Raw genomic sequence first — 23,757 nt, 5'->3', positions numbered from 1 at the left:
CTCTCAGATCAAAGATGGGTTTGGGGCAAAAGGAAGTTTTGAATTTGACAGGATTTTCCTGGACACGTTCGAAACAGGAATAACGTGACAGGCCAGGAGCAACAAACTCAACCGCATGAGGTTCTTTTTTTTTTTATTTTTTTTAACGTTTTATTTATTTTTGAGACAGAGAGAGACAGAGCATGAACGGGGGAGGGGCAGAGAGAGAGGGAGACACAGAATCGGAAGCAGGCTCCAGGCTCTGAGCCGTCAGCCCAGAGCCCGATGCGGGGCTCGAACTCACGGACCACGAGATCGTGACCTGAGCTGAAGTCAGCCGCTTAACCGACTGAGCCACCCAGGCGCCCCCGAGGTTCTTAAGGGCGACGAGGTTGGGTGCGTGGGGGCAAATTCTTCAGGGTCCGAGGTGGTCCTGGTTTAAAGAAAAGCTTCAAGGCTGAAGACTGGCCCTCAGCACAGTAATCCACAAAGCTTGTGGTGAGACTTAGAAGTACAAGGAGGGAGGAGGGGAGGCAGATTTAAGTAAGCAAACGAATTCTTTGACATATGCCTTATGAGTTTTGACACTTTGATAGGAAGAATCTGTTACAGTGCTTAAAAGTTCCAAGCTCACCCCGCAGGGTATAGGGGAAAGGAGCAAAAAGTTCAAAGAGAATAATTACCTGTTATTGATGTATTATATTTAAAGACCCTGGCTGAGGATTAAAGACACTCTCAAGGCCGTTAACAGCCTGCAGTAAACAAGTCATGTTTCAGAGAGGAGGAGGAGGAAAGAATTTCAGAAGGATTTCCTCCATCAGTCTGGAACCCTCTGTAGGTAAGGCAGAGGATGCATATCTGCCTTCCACAGAAGGATACATTTCAGACCAGAAAAAAGAGTCATCAGATACTCCCGGAGCTTTGTCTTGGTCCCTGGGGTTTCCTCCTGTGAGCTTTATTCTCTTTCAAGGACTTTGTCTTACTAACCATTATATTCCTGGCACCACAGAAGGATGTGCAGCCAGTAGGGACGCAATGGATTTTAGTTGGCTGGGGGTGGGGGGTGGGGGGCGTGGGGGCAGGGTTAGTGGGTGGTTTCCTAGTTGAACCCAATTCCTTTTTTGTTTACACTTTAAGTTAAAAATGGGGTGCCTAGGGGGCTCAGTTGGGTGAGTGTCCAACTCTGGATTTCAGCTTAGGTCATGATTCCAGTGTCGTGGGATCGAGCCCTACATTGGGGTCTGTACTGAGTGTGGAGCCTGTTTAAGATTCTCCCTCTCTCTCCTTCTGCCCCTCTCCCCTGCTGGTTATGTCTCGAAAGAAGAAAGAAAGAAAAAGAAGAAAGAAAGAAAGAAAGAAAGAAAGAAAGAAAGAAAGAAAGAAAGAAAGAAAGAAAGAAAGAAAGAAAGAAAGAAAGAAAGAAAGAAAAAAAGAAAAGAAAAGAAAAGAAAAGAAAAGAAAAGAAAAGAAAAGAAAAGAAAGAGAAAGAGAAAGAAAGAAAGATTGTATCACTGAAGTAACTGGTGGGCCACCAGACCAGCACATCTTCCCTGGCACAGGCCTAGAGAAGGGATGGTCTCTCCCGAATAGTCCCCCAGAGGCAACCACTGGGTATCTCCCCGAAGGATGTACTTGATGGTCCCCTGTTCCTGTTTCCCCTTCTGCGGTATCTGATCTCTCAGCTGAGGACTATTATTCTAATGAAAAACACTTCCAGGAAATCAGTCCAAGACAGATTTAATTTGATGTGGAAAAGAATTTCAAATGCACATTATGTCCATCGGAAATTATGACCAGCTTTAGCTTTCAAGTACCCAGATCTGAAGATGCCACAGAGCTTTGAAGGACACAGGGAGGAGTACTTCCTTGTTTTTTGGGTTTGGCTGGTTTTTGTTGTTGTTGTTGTTGTTGTTTTCTTTTTTTCAGGAAAAACTGAAGAAGAAAAAGAGGAGACATCCCTCCCCTCCTCCCAGGGAAAAGCCAGTTCTGATCCACATAATCACAACCTTTGCACGGGCCGTGCCTAGCTGTGTGCTGAAGCCACAAGGCTACGTGTGGCTGCTGAAGGCTGCCTGGAAGAGCCCAGCCTGCACAGGAAGAGTGCATCTGGTCCCCAGAGGCCACCTCTCTCAACCCACACTCTCCTATAGCACTCCCCTGCCCAGGAGCCCTCGGCCTCTCTACCTCAAAGCTCTGAGCTGAGAATCGAGACATCCCCAGCCCCTCTTCACTTGACTTTCCAAATCCCCGCATGTGCCCTCAACAAACCATGCCCTGTATCCTCCAGGTGTGTCCAAAGCTTGTCACCAGACGACACTTCACGGAGCCATGGCCAATCCTTCTCTCCGCCCCTACCACCCAGAAGGGGACAATTTCTAGAGCAAAAAGGGACCTAATCAGCACAGTACCTAAGTTCCAGGATAACAAAATAGAAAGATTAGATGTACTTACATGCCACTGCCTCTCATCTCTCAGTTTTTCAAGACCCAACCTCAAGGTCCTTCTTAGTTGCGCTTCCTGTGTGCTGGGCTCAGAGGATACACAGTCAGATCAGGCAAGGTTCCTGCCCTAGAAATTCACATTGGTGAATGCACCCTGGCGCACGCTCTCTCTCCGTTTATGTATTTTCTTATTGTGGCAAAATATATATACCAAAATTTGCCATTTTAAGCATTTTTAAGTGTTCTATTCAGGGGCATTAATTATATCCACAGTGTTGTGCAATCATCACCACTGTGTCCAAAACTTTTCGTCATCCTGCACAGAAACTCTGTACCCATTACGCAATAGCTCCCCCCCTCCCCTCCCCCAGCCCCTGGTAACCCCTACACACTTTCTGTCTCTCTGAATTTGCCTATTCTACATATCCCATGTAAGTTGGAATTGCACAATACTTTTCCTTTCTTGTCTGGCTTATTTCACTTAGCATAAGGCTTTCGAGGTTCATCCATGTTGTGTATGTATCAGATTTTCATTCTTTTTTAAGACTGAATAATTTCCCCTTGTGTGTACGTCCCCCTGCCCCCATTTTGTGTGTCCGTTCGTCTGTCGGTGGACACTTGGCCTGCTTCCATCTTTTGGCTGCTGTGAAAAGGGTGCCTATCAGCATGGGTGTAGAAGTATCGTCTTGAGTCCCTGCTTTCAATTATTTCAGGTATATACCTAGGAGTGGGGCTGCTAAGTCATCTCTCCATTTATATTTGAGGGACCGATGAATGAACGACCGTTGTCAGCACAGACTCCAATTTGTGCAAAGGCACTAAAGCACAGCACAGCCCGTATAACTGTGCTGCCAGAAGCTATTTGGAATGGCTCCTCTGGGGGACCCACAGATGAGGCCACAGAGGCAAGAGCTCTCCTGAAAACCCACCGTTTTCGTCTTCTGAGTGTGCTTAATCTGACTAAACTCCCAGGAACAGCCACAACGGGACTGGTTCCCAAATATTCCTCTTCCTTGACATCCAGGACAGAGGTCACCCAGAGAAGCAAACCACCCATGGACCGTTGACAAAGCGGCCTTAGCCCCACCCCTTTTTCTGTCCATCCAGAAAGATCTCAAGCTAAGGAGACATGTTCTTTGGGAACAATCATTCTTATGTATAAGGAGAGACCAACGTTCAGCATTTTACTCTGAACAACTCTGTGGCCCACACCTCGGTCAATAGAAGCAAGTTACCAGAGGTGCAAGAATCTTCTCCAGCCTCTGTCTTGTGGATGCACCCCACGTGGATCAGCTGACTTTAGTGATGAGCTCCATTAGCCAGGGCAAAAATACGGGAAAAGAGGGGGCTGGGGGAGGATGACGTTTTCATTTTTCAGATAAAGACTGAGAAGTGGCCCCCAGAGGTAGAGTGGAGGCAGAGGACAGATCTCCAGGGAAAGGTCAGCCTGGAGAGACAGATGTGAGAGTCATGGACACACAGGATGAGACAAACCAGCTAGGGATATAGCTTCAGAAAGAAAGAGTACCAAGGCCAGAAGTCTGAAGAATTCCATCTAAGAGATAAGTCATCAGAGGGAAGGATAGCAAAAATTAGCGGTCAAGGGAAGCAGTTCAGGGAGGGGTGATCGACAGAACCCAGCAGCACTGAGGCATGGTGCAAGGTAAGGATGCCATGGGGTCTGAGAGCTGGGAGCAGTCTCAGGAGAGCAGGAGGCACTATAGACATGTTGAATAGGGAAGGGAAGGGATGCAGTGGATTCCAAATGGCCGCCACATTTGGTAAACGATGCGACCCATGGTAGGTGCTCAAATGTCTGTTGCATCTGTAAATGAGGGAATAAATACACACTTGGAAAGAAGTAAGTAGTACTATTGTCACTGCTGAATATATGACTGTCTATATTAAGAGTGGGAGGGGCGCCTGTGTGGCTCAGTCTGTTAAGCGTTCAACTTCGGCTCAGGGCATGATCTCTCGATTCATGAGTTCAAGCCCCACATCCGGCTCCGTGCTGACAGCTCAGAGCCTGGAGCCTGCTTCAGATTCTGTGTCTCCCTCTCTCTCTCTGCCCCTCCCCTGCTCCATGCTCTGTTTTTCTCTCTCTCTCAGAAAAAAAAAACAAACATTAAAATTTTTTTTAAAAGAGTGGGAGATGGGCATATTTACAATCGCTAATTAGTTACAGAAAAGCCTCGAGTTTTTTTTTCAAGCCAGATGAACACTATTTAGTGATAGGACAGTAAAGTCGCCCATACTTATAATGAATGCAGCGAATCAGACCACGAAGTACACTAGAAGGTGATTATTAGATACTCGGGGCTTTGAAGATCTGATGATCTGGAAGAGTAGACCTTGTTCTGACTCGGGGCCACCTCACTAAAGGCAGAGCCAATAGTCTAAATACTTTTGGGTTATCTCACATGTTTAAGAATACGGACGAAAACAGAAAAGATGAGGACCATCGAGAGGCCAACCATCTGAATTATGGGCTGGTTTACCTCAGAATATTAAACTGAGAACCTTCCTTCAATCCTCTCAGGGGCCATGAGCTGAGGAGTGTGATGAACCCAACTCCGTGCACTGGACATAAGGAGAAATGAAATAAAATGAACACCAATCTCCCACATTACAAAACAAAATACCTCACATCCTTGTATCCTGCTTTGGCTCCAGAGTGGGTCTTACTGATAACCTGGGACTATCTCCAGAAAGACTGGAGTCAAGACACACAGAACCAGTGTTCCTCTGGGGGGTCCCGCACACCTCTGTCACTTTGAAAGGAGTGGCGGGGCGGGGGTGCGGGGGGCCTAGGTAATAGACCCTCCGAACTGGTCCTCCTCCCTCCAACCTCCTTATCTCGGTTCCACAAGTCTGTCAACTTACTCCTCCGAAAATGCTTTTTGCATCCTATGGCTCTAGACCTCAAGTCTTCAGTGAGTTCTTACTTGTATTTAAAAAAACAACGCAAAATCTTTAGGCTAATGCCATGCTAATTCTCGATTCCCTAGATTCTTGTCTTAACGGTCTTCTATGAATTCTCCAACCAAACTGACCGGCCATTGTCCTCCAGAAACTCAACCAGGAGGTCCTGCCTCGATGCCGTGTCTCATGGGAACCCCTCCCCGAAGGGTCTTCTCAACCAGTGGCTCCATCCGTGACCTTCCTCCTCACAGGAAGATACGTATCTAATCTAAGCTTCTTGGGGAGGTAGGCAGAGCATTAAGTTCTTGTGTTTCCCACTGCGTGGCATGGTGCTATTCACACAAAGGCTCAGGAAAAATAATTGAATGCATGAATAGAAAAGTGAATATGAATAGGGGCACCTGGGTGGCTCGGTCGGTTAAGCGTCCAACTCCATTCAGCTCAGGTCATGATGTCACCACTCGTGAGTCTAAGCCCTGCATTGGGCTCTGTGCTGACAGCCCGCAGCTGTCAGCTTCAGATTCTTGCTTCAGATTCTGTCTCTGTCTCTGCCCCCTCCGCTCATGTTCTCTCCTCTCTCTCTCTCTCTCAAATAGAAATTTAAAAAAAAAATTTAAAAAAGAAGAGTGGATAAATCAAAGAGGAGCTAAATAAAATCCAAAGTTGTAATGATTTTTGGAAACTAGATGTATTCACTGGGGGGCTTTTAACCTGCACTCAGACTTCCTCACGCAATAAAGAAATAGGCTATTTCTTATTATGACACATAACCGGAAGTGCAGCGGGAGGGAGAGTATCAGGGCCGGTTGATAAGTGACCCAGCACAGCCACCAGCAATGCAAGCCTTTCCTATTCTCCCTGTCCCACACCCACCCGGCTGGCTTCATCCTAAGCGGGTGGCCCCACGGCTGTGAGAGCTGCTGCCAGCCGCGACGGGGGTCATGGGTGTTTTTGTTCGAACCTGGTGGGAGATAGCACACTTCCCTACACGCATCCCAGGGAAGTGCCCTGCGGACGACAGCAGCTTGAACTGCAATTAGGGGTGAAGTCAGACCACTTAAGACACGTAGACTTCCCTGGACGGTTTTCTGACGAGACTAGACAGACACCCTTGCTAACAAGTTGTGTCATCTGGCATGGATGACCTCATCGAATCACCACGTGTGAGGTAGGCACGATTGCTCCCATTTCACTGAAGAGGAAACTGAGACACAGCAATGTCTCGGAACATGTTCTGCTCACACAGGTTTCAAGCAATAGAGGCAAGATTTAAAACGTGGGTTCCTAGTAACTTCATGGCTTGCAAAATGACCTAACTGGGAGGCTGTAGAAAAGTGCTCTCTCCTGTTTACCAAAGTCAAGAGCCAAGAATTCTTGCCATTAATCATTCCTTAAAGGAGAAATCAGCACCACCCCACCCACTCCACCCTCCAATAAGCAAAAACATAAAAGTGTTATTTGGGAACACTTGCTTATTATCACTTCACATGCCTGAAATTAGGTAATCAGATTAAAAATTAATCATGAAAATGAACAAATGGGGACTCCAATAAAAGCTAAATAGGTGCCAGGCACTCTCTTAAGCACATGTCATGTACTTTATCATTAAATAGTCACAAAAACCCGGTGAGGTCATACTATTTCCAATTTACAGATTGAGAAAGTGAAGCCCAGGAAGGTTACATAACTTGCCTAAGGTTAACTAGCCAACAACAAGCAGAACTAAAATGTGAACCCTTCCTCTTAAAACCTATTCCAAATCCCCTCCATACATTAATAATTCTTCTATCTGTTATCTCTATCACAAACCTGATCAGGTTCTAAGCAAATTAGGAATGAGTTTCTTTTCCTGGGACAGTTTCCCATCTGTCCCAGGAAAAGAAGAAGGAGACGCCAGGTATGGCCTCTGGAAACCAGGCAATTTTGTTGAAACACCTGCTTGGACCTCCAAAGCATGCCCTCTCAAGGTGGGAGACATCACCCCTAATGGGGCACAAATTAATTCTCTGGGGCCAAAAACCACAGATATTATCACGGTTTGTGGCTTTCCAAAGGTGAATGCTACCCATCAAAAGCTTACTTCTCAGTATTTCATTTCCTTCAACAGGCAGAACTTTAATCGAAGCTAATTTTTCTCCTAAGGGAGGTGATAATGAAAAAAGTGATTGAGAAACACAGCAAGAATCCACTGGGAAGTGAACCAAGACTGAGAATGCCCCCCACCCCGGCTGTATCCACACTCCTTCCCTGAATCTGAATCTGGGCAATGTTGGCTGCTAACCAGGTGGAGGGGATGGGGCACACTTTGGGAAGCGCTGCTTCAGACCACAGTCCCCGCCACCAGGCCGCACTCAGGATGGGGCGTGAGCAAGAGAAAATCCTTGCCGATTGCATTTTCTTTCTTGCCTTCTGAACTCAGAATGTCCTGATGCTCAGCTCTGCTCCAACCAGGCCAAGCCTGGGGGAAACCTCCACCAGAGAAGAACAGAAAGAGAAAAGCATCTGTCTGCACGGTTTTTTGTCCCCCTTGCAATCCACACGCAGCAGCGTTACCCAGCCACCCCCTCCCCAAACACACACTCTGCCTGCCGTTAGTACATCTCGAGGGGTTTCAGGCCTGTGTCCGTGAGGATATGGGGACGGATTTATTCAGCAGGAACATGGTTACAGACAAAGGAGAAGGAGGAGGGGAAAGAAGCAGAACTCTGCCAGGAATTCCTCTTGCAAAGGGAATCTGCCGAAGAAGATAAGGAGAAACGGAGACTCAGACTCGGAAGGTGGAGTGAGTCCCCCACGTTGCAGGGAGTTAACAGCAAGGCTGAGCACAAAACCTGGAGAGCCGAGCCAGGGTGCTCTCTGCCTATCTGCACAGCCCCTTACAGCCAGGAGTTCTTCTAATAGCACGCACTAAAAGAAAATACTCCAGAACCCTGAAATTGCCTGAGCACCAGCACATTTTCATCTCCTCCACTCGGCAGGACCACCTTCTTGGTCCAGGTTTCACCCACTCGAACCTAAGCCACCGACACTTGCCTGTAACAAAGCATTTCCAAGCTGGGGTTTTGGAGGGAGGCCGCCAGGCTATCCTTGACCACCTCCTCCCTTGCCCCTCCTCAGCCCAGTGGGTATTTTCCGAGCGCAGGCATTTGGTTTGGCCCTCGCCTAGTGTCCACAGGCGTCCTTGACTGATGAAACAGACATGTCTCCGGGGTGATTTGTTTGTTTGTTTGTTTTGCTGTCCCCTAAAGATATACGTGCTGGATTCTTCATGGCTGAGGATCTTAACCTCCTTCGTTTCAGACATTGCACCCAAAACTGCAAGAATCCCTAAGTGCACAGCGTCTTGCTTTATGTGGCATTTCCGTGGACATCTATAAAAATCAAATTCAAAGTTTAATTTCCATCTTTGGGACCAGTAAGTATTTTCATCAGAGATTTTTATTTCACTTAGTGATTTTTTTTTTCTTAGTGCTTTTTCTAAAAAAAAATTATTTTGGATGTGAGCGGGTGTGCAAGGGCAAGGGTATGGAATGATGTTTCTTTGATTATCCCACTTAATCAACAACCCCAAGTGTCACCCCAGAGCATCTTACGCATTGCTAAACCATGTGTTTGCAATCGGCAGTTGTTCTGTGAGCCGGGCTAGCAATACGTTTTTGGCTTTTGAATTCAATTTCGGCAACCTTGAGAAGGCCCAACATAGCTGGGCAGGAGTTTGAATGGCATTAGCTTAATTTGGATTCTATAGAAGCCCCTCTGTAGAGCCCCTCTTCACCCCTCTGTTCCAGGACATCCGTTTGCACGTGCACACCAATCTCTCACTTAGTTGTGGGCCTCTTAGGCCTGGATGGATAAAGCGAAGGGAGCAAACAAGTCCACTGTCTGATTGACCGAAGCGTGTGTCTGCATGAAAAAGCCTGGGCATTTTTACATGATGAGGATAATGAAGCCGGCAAGGTTTCTGCCGAGCCCTGGCTTTTAATTAGTCAGTGACGCTTGATAAATTGCTCACCTCTTGGGCTGTATCTTCACATCCTCAGACATCTGGAGGGAAACTGGAAAGGAAACGTCCTGCTCATTCCAAAGAGCCAGATGTGTGCCATCACGCAGAAGGAATGTCCAGATGCCGGACGTCTCCACTGTATTCCTCCAAGTGAGCCTTTCCTGTAGTCTTTTGGAAAGTCAGATGAAGAACTTCTTTTTGTTTTGTTTTGTTTTGTTTTTTAACGTTTATTTATTTTTGAGAAAGAGAGACAGACAGTGAGTGGGGGAGGAGCAGAGAGAAGGGGAGACACAGGATCAGAAGCAGGCTCTAGGCTCTGAGCTGTCAGCACAGAGCCCAACGCGGGGCTCGAACCCATGGGCCACGAGATCATGACCCGAGCCAAAGTCAGAGGCTCAACCGACTGAGCCACCCAGGTGTCCCTAGATGAAGAACTTCTAACTGAGACTTCCTGCACTTCAAACCCTTTAGCAGAGATAGGGGCATAAGTGAATAAACTCATTTTATTATGAGACTAAGGAATTCTCTCTTTTTCAAATTAGAATTCTGTGTTTAAATGGACTTCATTACATACATGGAGTGTGTAAGAGTAATAACCTGAGTGTGTGTGTGTGTGTGTGTGTGTGTGTGTGTTGGTTAGAGCAGGGATTTTGAAATAAGGCTACCAGTCACTGTTACCTGAAAAGGTTTCTAGAAACACAGATCCCTGTTCCAAACTGGATCTGTTCAACTAAAGAACTGTATCTGTTGAAATTCCAATTTTGGAATTCAGAAATCAGTATTTTTTAAATGCACCCAGTTGGTTGTGGCATCAGACCAGAGTGGCATTTGGGAACCAGAAAGTGGGGAAATTGAAGCTCAGTCACAAAGCTGGGTAAGTGGTGAGGCTGAACATCCAAGATCCAAGGCTAAAGGCTTGGTTCTCGTTCAATTACAGGCTCCTGCCTGGCCAAGGCAGACGTCATTCCCAGAACACTTCCCCTCAGCCCTGAAGTCTCGTTGATTAGAGCTGAATCGGGAGATTAATCTATCCTCTGATCTAGCCCAACCTGTTTGTTTTACAGATGAATAAACTTTGACCTAAAGAGAATAAGTGACTCTTCTGGGAACACCCAGATGAGAACTTAAATTTCCTGATTTTGTCAGAGTTCTTAAAAAAGCACCACCTTTCTGGTTTAGTAACTAGCTCTCCCCATGACTTAAACATTAAAAAGTCCCCCTGGAAAGATAGCCACATTTAATGGTGCTCAATTAATTTCCTAAAAGTTCCAGGTTTAAGGATCTCTGCAACTAAGTCCTTCTAGAATCCCATAGTGCACCTGGGCTTTGTGTTTGTTTGGTTGTTTGTTTGCGGGTCTAGATAAGAAATATTTCCAAATTTATCTCAGAAGTCTGCTTTTGTGACCCCAGCTCCATGAGCATTTCTTTAGGGGGTGAAAAGTTTTCAAATGATTACCTCGTGGCACTTGGAGACTCTAGACACATGTTTCAACAGTTTTCCCTGAGGCTCCCAACTCACATGTTGCTTACTGCTAAACTGTGAGTTAACATGACTGCTTGAGATTTAGACCTCAACAACCCACCCACTGACATACTCTGGAAGCTTCCTCTCTCCATCCCACACACAAGATTTGACTGTTGACACGATTACATAACTTACCTCAAACTCAGATTGCCAAGATGGGTGCATGGGGCTCCTACTGTCTTCTGAAGTGTAGCCGTGAATATGTCTGGATTCACAATTGCCTCTCAGCCTAAACGTGTACATTGAAGGTTCAGATCACTGAGGTGGAAACTTCACGCTGAAGACTTCTACTGAGATGTGTTTCGGTGTGTGCCTGCAGGGCAGCAAAGGTGGCGAAGGCAGACGGGTCAATGACCTGGTTCCTGCTGTGCTTCCCTGACAATGGCCAGATTTGTTCTCATTTCTTCAAGGATTTGGGGACTTTCTCCTTCTCTTCCAAGCTCGAGGTACCAACAATTCTTATTTATTAGAGAAACAACATCTCATGCAATTATGGGGAAACTAGGGAAATAAGGCTCCAAAAGAGGGATTCTTTAACTGGAACTGGAGAGGGATGACACCAATGGACGAGTCAGCACTTGCCAGAGTTGCTGGGACCAGGCACGCCATCTCCCAAGAGAAGAGCCCGTGGAGAAGGCTGTGGAAGGCAGGTCTCGCTCACTGGTGGCCAGCAGGGCCAGCTGTCAGGAAGGTGAGTTGGAGGTGGAGTGGGGCATAGCAAGGATAGTGTGGGCCCCACCAGCAACTGTCTGACGGACTCTCACTGAGGAGCAGAAAGAACAGCCCGGAATCCACTCGTGTCTCTACATTTGTCTCTCGACACATCTAACCACAACTATCTTCAGAAAGTAATGGCTGCTGCTTTCTTTCCACCTTTCAAACATCACACGATTTCTCTTTGAGTGTGTCTAATTCACATCCACACAATGACCCTTGGGAACATATTTCCAGTTTAGCCAAGTTAACACTGCACAAAACCATCACAGCCCACCCTTTTTCAATGAGACATCCGTATATACCTTTTGAAATCATTTTCTAAGCTTATTTATTTTGACAGAGAGAGAGAGAGAGAGAGAGAGCACAAGAAGGGGAGGGACAGAGAGAGGGAGAGAGAGAATGTCAAGCAGGCTCCATGCTGTCAGTGCAGAGCCCAACACGAGGCTCAATCTCACAAACCGTGAGATCCTGACCTGAGCCAAAATCAAGAATTGGCCACTTAACAGACTGAGCCACCAGGCACCCCTTAGATCATGTTTAATTCCCAAGTAAGGATGATAACAAAACTACGTTTTCACCCAAAATGATGCAACTACCATCACATGACCAAAGACAGACTAAGTCTCTCCCTAAAGCAGCATACAAAATCCTACTTGTTACTTCATCCATCTTTGGAGGACCATGTCATGCAATCTTTTATAAGGTAAGACTGAAGTTCTTTCCTCTCATTAACCTGGTCATAACAAATCCCCAGTGATGCCATATGTGGATGCTGAGAAAGAGGAGGCAATAAAGCGGGACTGGGAGCCATGAGTATCTGAGCCATTTGTTTGTATAATTTACATGTGGCTTATCACAAGACTGATATTGTACATGTTACATCCAACTGATGACAGAAAGCTGTGCCTGCCCAACTTTATGACTTGGTCTGTCAGAAAACATTCAGTTCATGATGGACAGTATGGATTCCGTGGTTAAGTGTTCAGTCTCTGCTCTATAAAGACATAGAGACTGAATCGTGTAATGAGCCAAAATCTATTTTTCAAATGAAGAGCCATCTGCAGAACGGCATGGCTATGCTCCAAAATCCTAAAGATCTTCTCTCTGATTCATTCACAAGGAGCTGCCAAAGTTTCAGGATAGCATCCATGTGTCAGAGACATGACGCATCATAAAATATCCTTCATCACAATGTCAACCTGGCAACACAGCTTGCCAAGCCATCTACCACAGAGCCTTCTTTTGTTGGGGGACCCACTCAGAACTGGTACCTTGTGGAGTCTTTCAATGAATGATGCAGATGACATGACCAAATGAAGTGCCTGCTGCCTTCAACATCCAAAAAGACCCACTAGACTTGTGTCTTCTCCTTAGTGGAGGAAGTGCAAGATATGGAGAATTCTCTTTCAGCGTGTTTTGGCGCCTAGAAAGTCTCACTGAGCTAAAGCTCCTACATTTTTATGGGATCCATTTCCACCCTCGGTTACACATATGTCTCACCGAAGTGTCTAGGTCAGTGTCCCCCAACTTACTTCTCGCTCACTAGGTCCAATCAGCATATCATCAATGGCCATCAGTATAATAGATCAGTATGATGTCCCGTGGGATAGAGGGACAAGCAAGAGCCCTGTGGATTAGATTATGACAGAGGACTAGAGACGAGTTTGTTTCAGTGAAGGTACATTGTTAGCCCTGCCAGCTAAGCGCACGCTGCTTCTGATAACCTTCACTAACATGTATAGAGGGGAAGAGGCATCTGCAAAATCCTGGTAGCTGCATGTCAGATGCTAGAAGATGTGAAAAATGTACACATGTGGAATAACAATTGCCATTGGAGTCACCACGTGACTGAATGCACAATGACCCACCGTTGGCTCCTAAAATCCATCTGTCATCTGCGTAAGCCAAACAGGAAAGTTAAATGAAAACACTGTCGAATTTGCTAACTTTGACTTTCAAGTCCTTAATAGTAGCACTAACCCCTGCAGTCCCTCCAGGAATGCCGTAATGCTTCTGTAGCAGTTCTAGAATCTTCCACTTGGCCTTTCCCACCATAATAGCCCTTAGGTAATCCCATGGGTCAGGAAACCAATGTGGGGATTCTGCCAGTTACTGAGTATGTCTTTTTCATATGTAGCCCAGAACTGGAGATATAAGCATAGAATGGGTTCAGAGATACACTTGGCCCACTGTGAGATGGACCTGAGTCAAAATCCTATTAATCGCTTGACCATAACAATCCCCAGCTCTGGCTGATGGGCCATAGCCTTTTGAGTCCCTAAGAGGTAGTATCATTTCACAGCCAGCATCTAACAATTCTCTCAAAGTCTCACTCGTTCCCCTTCCTCAAAATGCAGTCACCTGCAAAATGGCTGCACATCCCTCTGGAGAAGGCCAAGGACATCTACAGTATGCACCTGTGGCTGTGCTTTAGGGTCAACCTCACTGCCGATGAGCAGTCACAGCCACACCTCCACTTGCTCTGAGAAGCCAAATGGTGGGCACACTCCTCAGAGTGATGGACTCTTCTCCAAACATGTCTTCTTATCCACCAAGGGCATCTTCCACTATGTGTATGGACAGTCTTACACCCTTACAGTGTCGCTTATTGGGGAGACTAAGGCTCTGCAGCTACCCAGAAAGAAAAAGGCTGCCTAGCCTCTGCTCCCCTCTTGGGGGAACATGAGCCCCTAATGAGATTCTTTGCATATAAATCCGTTAGCACCTTGGTTAAAAAAAAGAAGAAGAAGAAAGAAAAAGAAAGGCCCTAAAGTCAGGTATTACAAATCCCCTCTGTATTCATTTCCTTCATTTCCTAGGGCTGCTGGAATTACCAGCAACCTAGGTGGCTTAAAATGACAGAAATTTATTTTCTCACAATCCTAGAGGCTAGAAGCTAGAAATCAAAATGTCAGCCAGGCCGTTCTCCCTCTGAAAGCTCTAGGGTAAGAATCCTTCCTTGCCTCCAGCCTATGGTGACCTCAGGCATTCTCTGCTCATGGTGTCATGCCAATGTCCTCTCCACCTTCACCTGACCTTTTCTTCTATGTGCACCTCCATGCTCACCTCTTCCTATAAGGACCCCAGTCATTGGTCTCAGGGCCTTCCCTACCCCAGCATGAACTCAACTAATTACGTCTGCAAGGACCCTGATTCCAAACAAGTTCACGTCCTCTGGTTCAGGGTAAACATGAATTCTGGGGGGACAGGCTTCAACCCCCCAAGCCCTCTGACAGTATTTCTCAGCCTTAATGGCCTTGCAAGCCCTTGAAGGCTCCTTTCAGACTCATGTTGCCCAGATTCCCATTCTACCTCCTGAGATTCAGCGTTAGTCTTGCTAGAATGGAATCCAGGCATTTGCACTTTTGAAAGCTCCCCAGGTGGGTTTTACTGACTGTATCTCAGAGGTCCACATGGCGTGTGACTTCCCAGCCATCCTAGATCCAAAGAGAACAAAGGTCTACGCCCTCCTCAAGTCCGGCTCCCAATCACTGCTGACAACCAACTGTCCAGCCCACAGGGATTCTGCAAGATCTACAACCACCATCCAAACTTTTACTTAAAAAAAAAAAAAGCACAAGACATCGCATCCACATGGCCAGAGTTAGGTCCTACACACAGTGAGTACTGCTCACTCGGATCTACTGCACCATTTTTACTTTGGGCATCTACACTGTCCCCTAAAACACCCCAGGCGGTAGGTTTCCCGGAGGTGACAACACTTCTCAGTTAGATGACATCTCGTCACGCCATGCCTCCAAGGTGCACAAAACCCTCAGAAAAAACACGGGCCCTCTTACTCTTGATGCTCCCCCAACAGAGCATCTCTTGTAGGTTAGGATGTCCCTGGAGGTGGGACGGACCCCCTCTGTATTCTTTCCTATCCTGGTGCCCAGCCCAGATGCCCATCTTCCTCTCTTCCGATATGCACACATGTACCTAAGTTCCCTTTGGCAAAGCCCTATGCGGCAACCCCACATTCCTGCCTTCCCCAGCGTTTACATACATATCCCCTTAGCCCACCTCTATGGACTTACATGAAAATGTGCAAAAATGTGTTTGCGTGTCTACGGCTATGGTCTGACAGGTTTCATTTTAGGATGAAGTCAAAGACTAGCTACCCGGGGCGCCTGGGTGGCTCAGTCAGTTAAGTGTCCGACTTCGGCTCAGGTCATGATCTCACGGTTCAGTTTGTGGGCTTGAGCCCCAATTTGGGCTCTGTGCTGACAGTTCAGAGCCTGGAGTCTGCCTCGGATTCTGTGTCTCCCTCTCTGCCCCTCCCCCACTCACACTCTGTATCTCTCTCTCTCTCTCTCTCTCTCTCTCTCTCTCTGTCAGAAATAGAGTAAAAACAAACAAACAAAAAGACTGGTTTCTCTAAACCAAAACACTGGTAGTTTTCCTCGCTAGCTTCAAGAAAAGAAATTCTCCTTTGTTCCATGTTAGTTAAATTTTCCAATTGCAGAAGAAAGGCTACGTTTTTCACTTAGTAATTAAACTTCCTAGATGAAATAAATCTGCATTTATTTCAACCCTGAATGCTCACGGAACTGGGGATTTTCCATTATAGAGTTGCCCCAAAATTGTCCTCCTAAAACGGTGCCTTGGGCTCCGGAGGACGGCTCTGACTCTGGGCTGCCTTATTATTGGGGCTCATTATCGTGTCTTCTCTCGATGCCACTACCGTGACTTAGCGGCAGGGAGGTATGGCCAACTTGCCTGGTGAATGGCGGATGACTGCTAATTATTCCCAATGCTCTTCCAAAGTCAGCTAATTCTGACATGTTTAATAGCAGATAATAAAATATATAATCATAATGTTATATACTGTATATAATATAATAATAATAAGCTATGTTTTGTATCACCTAGTAGGCTATAGAAAATTCTTGCGAGGATACCATGCTAATAAAACAGATCATTTGATTACACAGGAAAGTGGCCTTGGCTTATCTCTTTGAACTTTCCTCCACAATAGTGAAACACTCTCTCTCTCTCAATCTCTCTCTCTCCTTCTCCACCCTGCTCCCATCCAACTTGATGTTTCCATCCCTGGTTGTTTTCTTTCAAATTCTCTGCTCGGGGTATTAATATCTTTGTGGTGAGAAGCACCTCTTCCTATTCCTGGAAAACTATATATAAAGCAAAGGAAGTGAATCAGGTGCCACAAAAAGGACACAAAGAAATCTTGCCCCAGTGTTTTTCCCCAAGGCTATTGAACGCGGTCCCACTGCTTCCTGCGGTTCCACCTGGAAGGGAGCCCCAACAGGATGAGGAGACAGGTCTCTGCCCTCTCATGGAAATTGTGTGTGCAAATGCCACTCGCTCCTTCTAGGTTTGCCTTGGGGCAATGGCTAAACAATCAGAAGAAAGCACAACCCCTCAGGCTCACCGATACCCTGGGGCATCTTTGACATCCTTGGCAGGAACCCTCCTTGCACCTGAAGAAGAACCCAAGTCCCAGAGGAAGCCCAGAGTGGGGGCGGGAAGATTCAGGTGATCCAGTCAACCGGCCAGCTCTGCTGTATTTTGAGGATGTCGTTCCCATCCCCATGCCTCAGTTACCCCATATTTAACAGTCAAGGAATTCAATTTAGTGACCTCTCATATCCTTCAAGATCCAGTGATCTGAAATGCTAAGGCAATGCAAACTGCTAACAAACATTGACAGTACATCACCTCTGTTCTAGTCATTTAACTGAATTGGTAACACATATTTCATTAAAAAAAAAAAGGTCTCAGTGACTTGCATACGCATCTAAAAGATTTGCACAAACAGGAAGTTTGTACCTATCTGTGAATATTTCACTCAATGCCCACTTCCCAGGGGCTTACTTGCCATTGCAAGCAACTGTCCAGCACTCACTCCTTACTCCTCGACGTGGCTCAGCTTTTATTGATTTATTTCGGGAGTAAGTTCCTGGTTGCTACTTGCTTTGTTAGAAATAAGACTGCCATGTAAAAACTAAAGTATGACATAATTCAATGGACCTACAGCAGAGACATGTTAACTTACATAGAAGAATAACAGAAACACCGCTGTGTGCTCCCCACACCAGCTCCGTTGTCCAGGAATGCTGGAAGACACCTTTCTCAGCCTCCCTGAAAGTTGGGTTTGACCCGCATGCCTGAGCCTTCCTCACCAGCCTGTGAGCAGCAGTAACGCCCCAGCCGGACCAGGGCAGTGTACCTTCTCCACGACCACTGACATCTGCACAGTTGGAAGCAGAGAACTCCCAGGGGGCAGAGCCGCAGTGAGAATCTCTGTGGGTCCCTGAGTCCCAGTTGGAGAAGGGCCTCTGAGAGAGACGTCGGATCACCTCAGATGCGGTGCGGGCAAGAAATCGACTTGTTTGTGTTAAGCCACTGACACGTCGGGGTTTATAACTCCAGCAAAGCCTACCCTATCCTGAGACTTCAACAGGCCCGTCCCAAAAGCAGAGAATAAGTGTTCCCAAGACTGTCAGCCACTGCCCCTACCCAGCACTGTCCTGGAAGGTGGGGGAGCTTCGTCCTGGGAGCTTTTTCTGGCTCCCACTGGAAAGTCTCCCAGGAGGTAGAAACTGATACGATTATTCAGTCAACTTGTCTAGTTACCTGAAACTATTAAGTTACCAGTTCAACCTGGGTCCCTCGTTCATACTCACAGCTCACCGAAAATCTAATTCTGATTCGGTATCTGATACAGTTTTATTGACAGGGAGAGGATATCACATGAGATGAATTTTGAGTTAAAACACATCTGTGAAAGGAGCGCCTGAGTGGCTCAGTCAGTTAAGCATCCCGCTCTTGGTTTCAGCTTTAGGTTGTGATCTCACAGTCTGTGGGATGGAGCTCCACGTAGGGCTCTGTGCTGACCATGTGGAGCCTACTTGGGATTCTTTCTCTCCCTCTTCCCCTCTCCCCCCACCACCTCATTCTCTCTCTCTCAAATAAATAAATAAATAAACATTTTAAAAAAAAGAAAAGAAAACATTCCTGTGACAGAGTCTAATTAGACATAATTAGTTCTGGCTTCTGGCATACTTCTAGCCCCTTGTAGGGGAAATGTCCCTGTCCCTAGGCCCGGCTGATGGGCCAATTTGGCAGCCATGTTCTGACCACGGGGTTCCCAAACCACAGTCTAGCTTATGACTCATTCATTTTTTCATTCATCCGCTCTACAAGTATTTATTAAGCACCTACTATGTGCCTGTTATGGGCACTGGGGAAAGGGCAGTGAACAAACTCCCTGCTGTCATGAATATTGTATTCTGGAGGCTGGAAGGCAGCCGCTAAGTATGAAAATAGATAAATAGATAACACGTCAGATGGATATAAAGAGCAGAAAATGAAAGTAGGATAAGGAGGATAAAGAGTGTGATATGGGGCAAAGGAGGGACTGCCATTTCTATGTCTCAAAGGAAAGGTTTCTCTGGTGAGGTGACATTTGAGCAAGACAGTGAAGAAATCAGGGAGACGGCCGTGTGGGCATTTCCCAGAGCCAGGGGAAAGTGTGGTTGTGAGAGGAACAACGGTTGCAAAAATCTTTAGGTGGAGCAAGCTTGTTTGGTCAAGAAACCGCAGGAAGCCAGAGGGGCCCAGAGGATGAACAAAGGAATAATAGGAATGAAGATCCATGGGGAACAGGGAGCCATAACGCACAGGCTCATGTGGGCACGGCAAGGGCTCTGGCTTTGAGTAGAATGGGAAGTCATTTAAAGGTGTGGAGCCAAAGAGGGGCACTATCTGACTTAGATTTTAAAAGGGTAGGTCTGGTTGCTCCATTGAGAGGAGACACTAGGGCAATACGTAGAAGCAAGGAGATCCATTGGGAAGTCAGGTGAGTGATAAATGATGGTTCCTGTGGCCTATGGCATAGTTCATCAAATTCTCTTAGGGATCTGAACGGATAATACCAGGAGAATGAAGCAGGGAACTTCAGGGACAGCCACTGAGAATGCATGAGGCAAAGAGCTCGGGGCCCCTGGGCACAAACAGCCTCCCCTGACCCCCAGCCCCAGACGCTGGCCTCACTTCCTGATACCAATAGCTTCACCTCTGGGGTGCTGAATCTTGTCTGCGTGGATATATAAAACCCATGTCAATCAGCTGTATCAGTCAGCTATTGCTGCATAACAAACCATCCCAGAACTCAGGGGCAAGCAATACTATGCATTTATTCTCAGGGTCAGAGATCTACAGTTCAGCTAGGGAAATTCCGCTTTGGGCTACAGTCTACAGGCCAGCTGGGGAAGCTCTGCTCCATGCAGTCATGCCGCCTTAGGCTGAAGAGGCAGCAGCTTCTTGATGGCATTTTTTCCACGTGAAAGCTGGAAGCTCCCAGAGGGGCAAGCAAAAACATGTAATGCCTTCTATTGCCAAAGATTGTCAACCGTCAGAGCAAGGGAATATACTTCTACTCCAGTGGGAAGAACTGCAGAGTCGCATGGAAAAGGTGTGGATCCCAAGAGGGTGAAAGATCGGGAATAACAATGCAACCTATCACATCACCCCATTGGGAACCGAGTCAATGACCTCTGGTAGAGTTTCTCAGAACTGGCCCTCATAAGAATTGCCTCCAGTGCTCATCAAATACAAATTCCTGGCCCCACTACCAGAGATCCAGATTAAGTAAGTCTGAGAGGGAGCCTGAGAATTTACATTTCTAACAAGCTCCCAGGTGACCCTGACACTGCTGGTCTACAGGCCACATGTCCAATAGCAATGACCCCTAGTGCATTCCTAAGAACTGAGTATCAGATCCATGGGACAGTAGGTAAAAACATTTTAATTCTCCAGATAATATCTAATATCCCATAGTGCAGTGGTAAGTCATCTCCTTAGCTGTGGAGGGAGAAGCCTATCAGACACATCTGAAGACAGACCTTGCGGGAATCAACACCTTGTCTCTCCCTTGACCTTGAGTAACTGAGAGCACACAACTTGTGCTAAACTGCTCAGTCTCTCTCTCTCTCTCTCTCTCTCTCTCTCTCTCTCTCTGCCAAATAAGGATTATAACTTCTAAAGAGCATGCTATAACCCTACCCCCAACCCAACCCTCCTTCCACTGAGCTCATACACAATCTCTTTTAAAATAGTTATGGCAGAGTGTCCCAATTATCTCTTTTCAACTCCGTTTTCCCCAGAGCTGGTAAACTCTGTGACAGCCACCTCGTGTCCTCTCCATGGGTCTCCCTAAAGTCTAACACTTATTAAGGTCTCAGCTCATGTTTGTTGAGTGAATAAACAAGGAGAAGTGCAAGATGTTGGTCTCTTAGAGAGACAGGACCCTTGTGAAACCATTTGAGAACACTGCAAAGCGTCTGTTCCCCCACCCTGTTCCAGGCCCCTGACCAACCTTCAGTCTTTCCTGAATTCACAGAAAGCAATGGTTTTCTTCATGGTTGCATATGAGAAGTACCAGGAGATATTTAAAAAATCTCAATGCCCAGGCCACCATCCAAACCACTTAAATCAGAAGCCTCGGGGCGGGACTAGACATCAGTAATTTTTTAAGCTCCTGGTGATTTCCACATGCATCCAGGACTGAGGACAGCTGAGTGATCAGAGGACGGCCAGCTCCAAGGACAGCAGTGACACCTGTGAGGCAGAGACAGGGGTACCAATGAGTCATGGATGGAGTTTAACCATCCCTGCCACGGGCACTGCAGCTATTTAGAATCAACAAACAAGCTGGAGAAACAAGAAACAGATTCTCCCAACCTTGTTATGAAAACAAGGGATTAGCTGTTATTGCATAAAAGCTGGTGCCTCACTAATCCTTACAGAACCTGTTTTGTTGTGAGTTCCAAAGAAGCCATGGGTCCTTGGAAGGCCTTCTCCGTTAATGAATGGCCTGCCCACAGGCTAGGAGAGAGCAGCTGGCAGTGGGGCTGGTCCAGGGGCCCCTTGAGAACACAGGAGCTGGGGGGAACAGGCCCTGATATCACAGAGGGTAGCATATCACAGGGTGAGGAGCACACAGAAATCACGTGCCTGGAAAGTTGGACAAAGGCCAGAAAAAAAGGAGGAGGAGGAGGGAGACCCAGATGAGCAGGGAAGAGAGGAGGGAAAGGTGGGGAGGAGAAGGGCTGAGAGGTGAGGCTGGCCCCTCGGAGGTGAATTTGCTTCTTCCCACTTGGCCAGGACCTGCCCCACATCTCCTTGCCCCCAAGGCCCCTCTCCAGCAGCCACTGGGGTAAGACCCAGGACAAAAAACACAGTGGCCTCCCCTTTCCAGCTGCCCCAGAATGCTCTATGCACCTCTGCCCTGGAGGACCTCATCTCCAGGGACAGGAGGTCATGGCCTCCAAGCAGAGAACACATGGACCCCAACTGTGACCCCAAGTCCCATGTCACACCCAGTGGTTTAGGTGGAGAACAATGCTGGTGGCTCTGGGCCCCTCCTACCAAGACAGTCTTGTTGGTTTCTTATCGCCCAGAGGGATAAGCACCGATGTGTAAAGCAATAAAAACTCTCCACAGATCAGCATCAGCCAGGCAGTAAAGCAGCCGGGCTTTATCAGATGCCTTCATAGCCGAACACAGGAGAGAATCCCTGCATCCAGTAATCAGGAGCAGGTGGCCCACGGAACCAGCAGAATTCAGCATCAGAACCAGGGACTTTGGAGACTCCCAGTCTGGCTCATCGGTGTCCCGGAAACGGACTGACGGTGGACCAAGGCAGTCTTTTGGCTTGTGTCATTCATACCATCAAGAAAATGCTCCATGACCATTCCCAGCCATTTCTTATACGGCAGGTACCACCAGCGGTCACAGCCCATCCCATCAGAGTGAGACTAAGCAAAGCTCCCACCTTCTCCCCCTGCGTGCGAAAAAGGAACAAGGATGTTGCAAAACTGGGGATTTCTGCTTTGGCCAGAGCAGAGGGGACGTGTTGATTGATCTCCTGATAACATTTTGCCCTCTCGGGAATCTGACAGCAAACCCTGTTCAAAGTGAGCCACCGACGCCAAGAAGACCGCTCACTCCTGCATTAGGATTCTTAACAGTGTGTGCAGCCTGCTCGGGACACCGTTTTGCTGGTTCACCTGCATACGTCAAGCGCTACAAGCCCCAGGCAGCCCCAAAGCCTGCCTTCCAGATCCGCAACCCTGCGGTCATGGTGTCCATTCGGGGACCAAGAGAGTCCAAATCGGGCAAATACAGTCTCAGCTCCATTTGGGCTCAACACGGGGCAGCAGCCACTGCCAAAGGGTCCCCGGAGTGGGGGTGAGGAGGTCCAAAGAGATAAAAACACACTGAGGACTTGCGACCCTGCCAGGCACACGGTAAGTGCTTGATGACTTTGGGCAAATCTGCATCTGCTCATAGGACTCCTCAAGAGCCGGTCTATGTTCTGGTCACCCGTCCCCCGGGGTCACTAGTCCCAGAACCCAATTCTGTTTAAGAAGCAGCCTGAGAAGACAACTCGTTCTTGGCAGAACGCCCAGCTCCAATGCACAGAGACTAGATAGGAATTTTTGTCCCCTGTCCCGCCACCCTGTGGGCTCTGGGAGAGTCTTAGGTTCCCGGGAAAGGGGCCAACAGCCTCCACAGCCCCAGGGCCCTGTCTTACCTCATCTTCCCCAGCCACGGGCCACTCTGCTCTGCATTTGGAGTGGCCATGTGTGGCTAAGGGGGAGTCACGCTCTTGTGTATTTGTTTGTTGATTTGATTGCTTTTGGAGAAAGAAGAGTTGTGTGGTGTGCTAAATTTCTTTACAGAGCTGGAAACATTCAAAATCCTTCTCTCTGTAGCCTCTGTCACACTCACCCGTATCTGCCCCCTTCCCATCCACGCGCCCCCACCCCTCTGTGTTCTCATCTATTTTTTCCTCCCCTCTCCTTTGCTGCCTCTTTCCTTTCTTCTTCATTTTTATCCTCCTCTCCCTCCCCCTCCTTCGTCGCCCCCTACACCCACACCCCATGGGACCATCTGGTGAGGGTCAGCAGTGGAGGGTCAGGTGGGAAAAAGCAAGATATTCCAGCTCCTTTTCACCATCTCAGACCGCTCACGTGCATCGTCAGCAGGTTAAGCAAGTTTGTTTCATTATATTGTGCATTTCAGGATGAGAAACGCACCCCCAAACCAAACTGCTTTTTCAAATTGCAAAGTGAAATGCGTCTCGAGTGATGGAAAATAATCAGGAAACCTGGTGGCCAGCTGCATTTCTGTCATCAGAAGTA

The 23,757-nt window shown here is 47.3% G+C and overlaps 2 long non-coding RNA genes across 2 annotated transcripts; both read right to left on the bottom strand.

The window, feature by feature from the left end:
- Positions 1-1,699: 1,699 nt before the first annotated feature.
- LOC131490405 (uncharacterized) lies at positions 1,700-6,745 on the bottom strand. The gene is made up of 2 exons (XR_009251089.1): positions 5,744-6,745; positions 1,700-5,000 (listed from the first exon to the last, which is right to left on the bottom strand). It is a non-coding gene; the product is annotated as an uncharacterized LOC131490405 (long non-coding RNA).
- A 40-nt stretch (positions 6,746-6,785) lies between these two features.
- On the bottom strand, positions 6,786-23,358 carry LOC131490406 (uncharacterized). Its single transcript, XR_009251090.1, has 4 exons — positions 20,928-23,358; positions 11,006-11,183; positions 9,355-9,539; positions 6,786-8,713 (listed from the first exon to the last, which is right to left on the bottom strand). It is a non-coding gene; the product is annotated as an uncharacterized LOC131490406 (long non-coding RNA).
- Between the last annotated feature and the right edge of the window lie 399 nt (positions 23,359-23,757).

This window comes from Neofelis nebulosa, chromosome 11 (genome assembly GCF_028018385.1).
Source record: "Neofelis nebulosa isolate mNeoNeb1 chromosome 11, mNeoNeb1.pri, whole genome shotgun sequence".
Lineage (NCBI taxonomy): Eukaryota > Metazoa > Chordata > Mammalia > Carnivora > Felidae > Neofelis > Neofelis nebulosa.
Note: the sequence above shows the minus strand (reverse complement) of the source record. Positions and strands in the feature narration are given on the sequence as shown.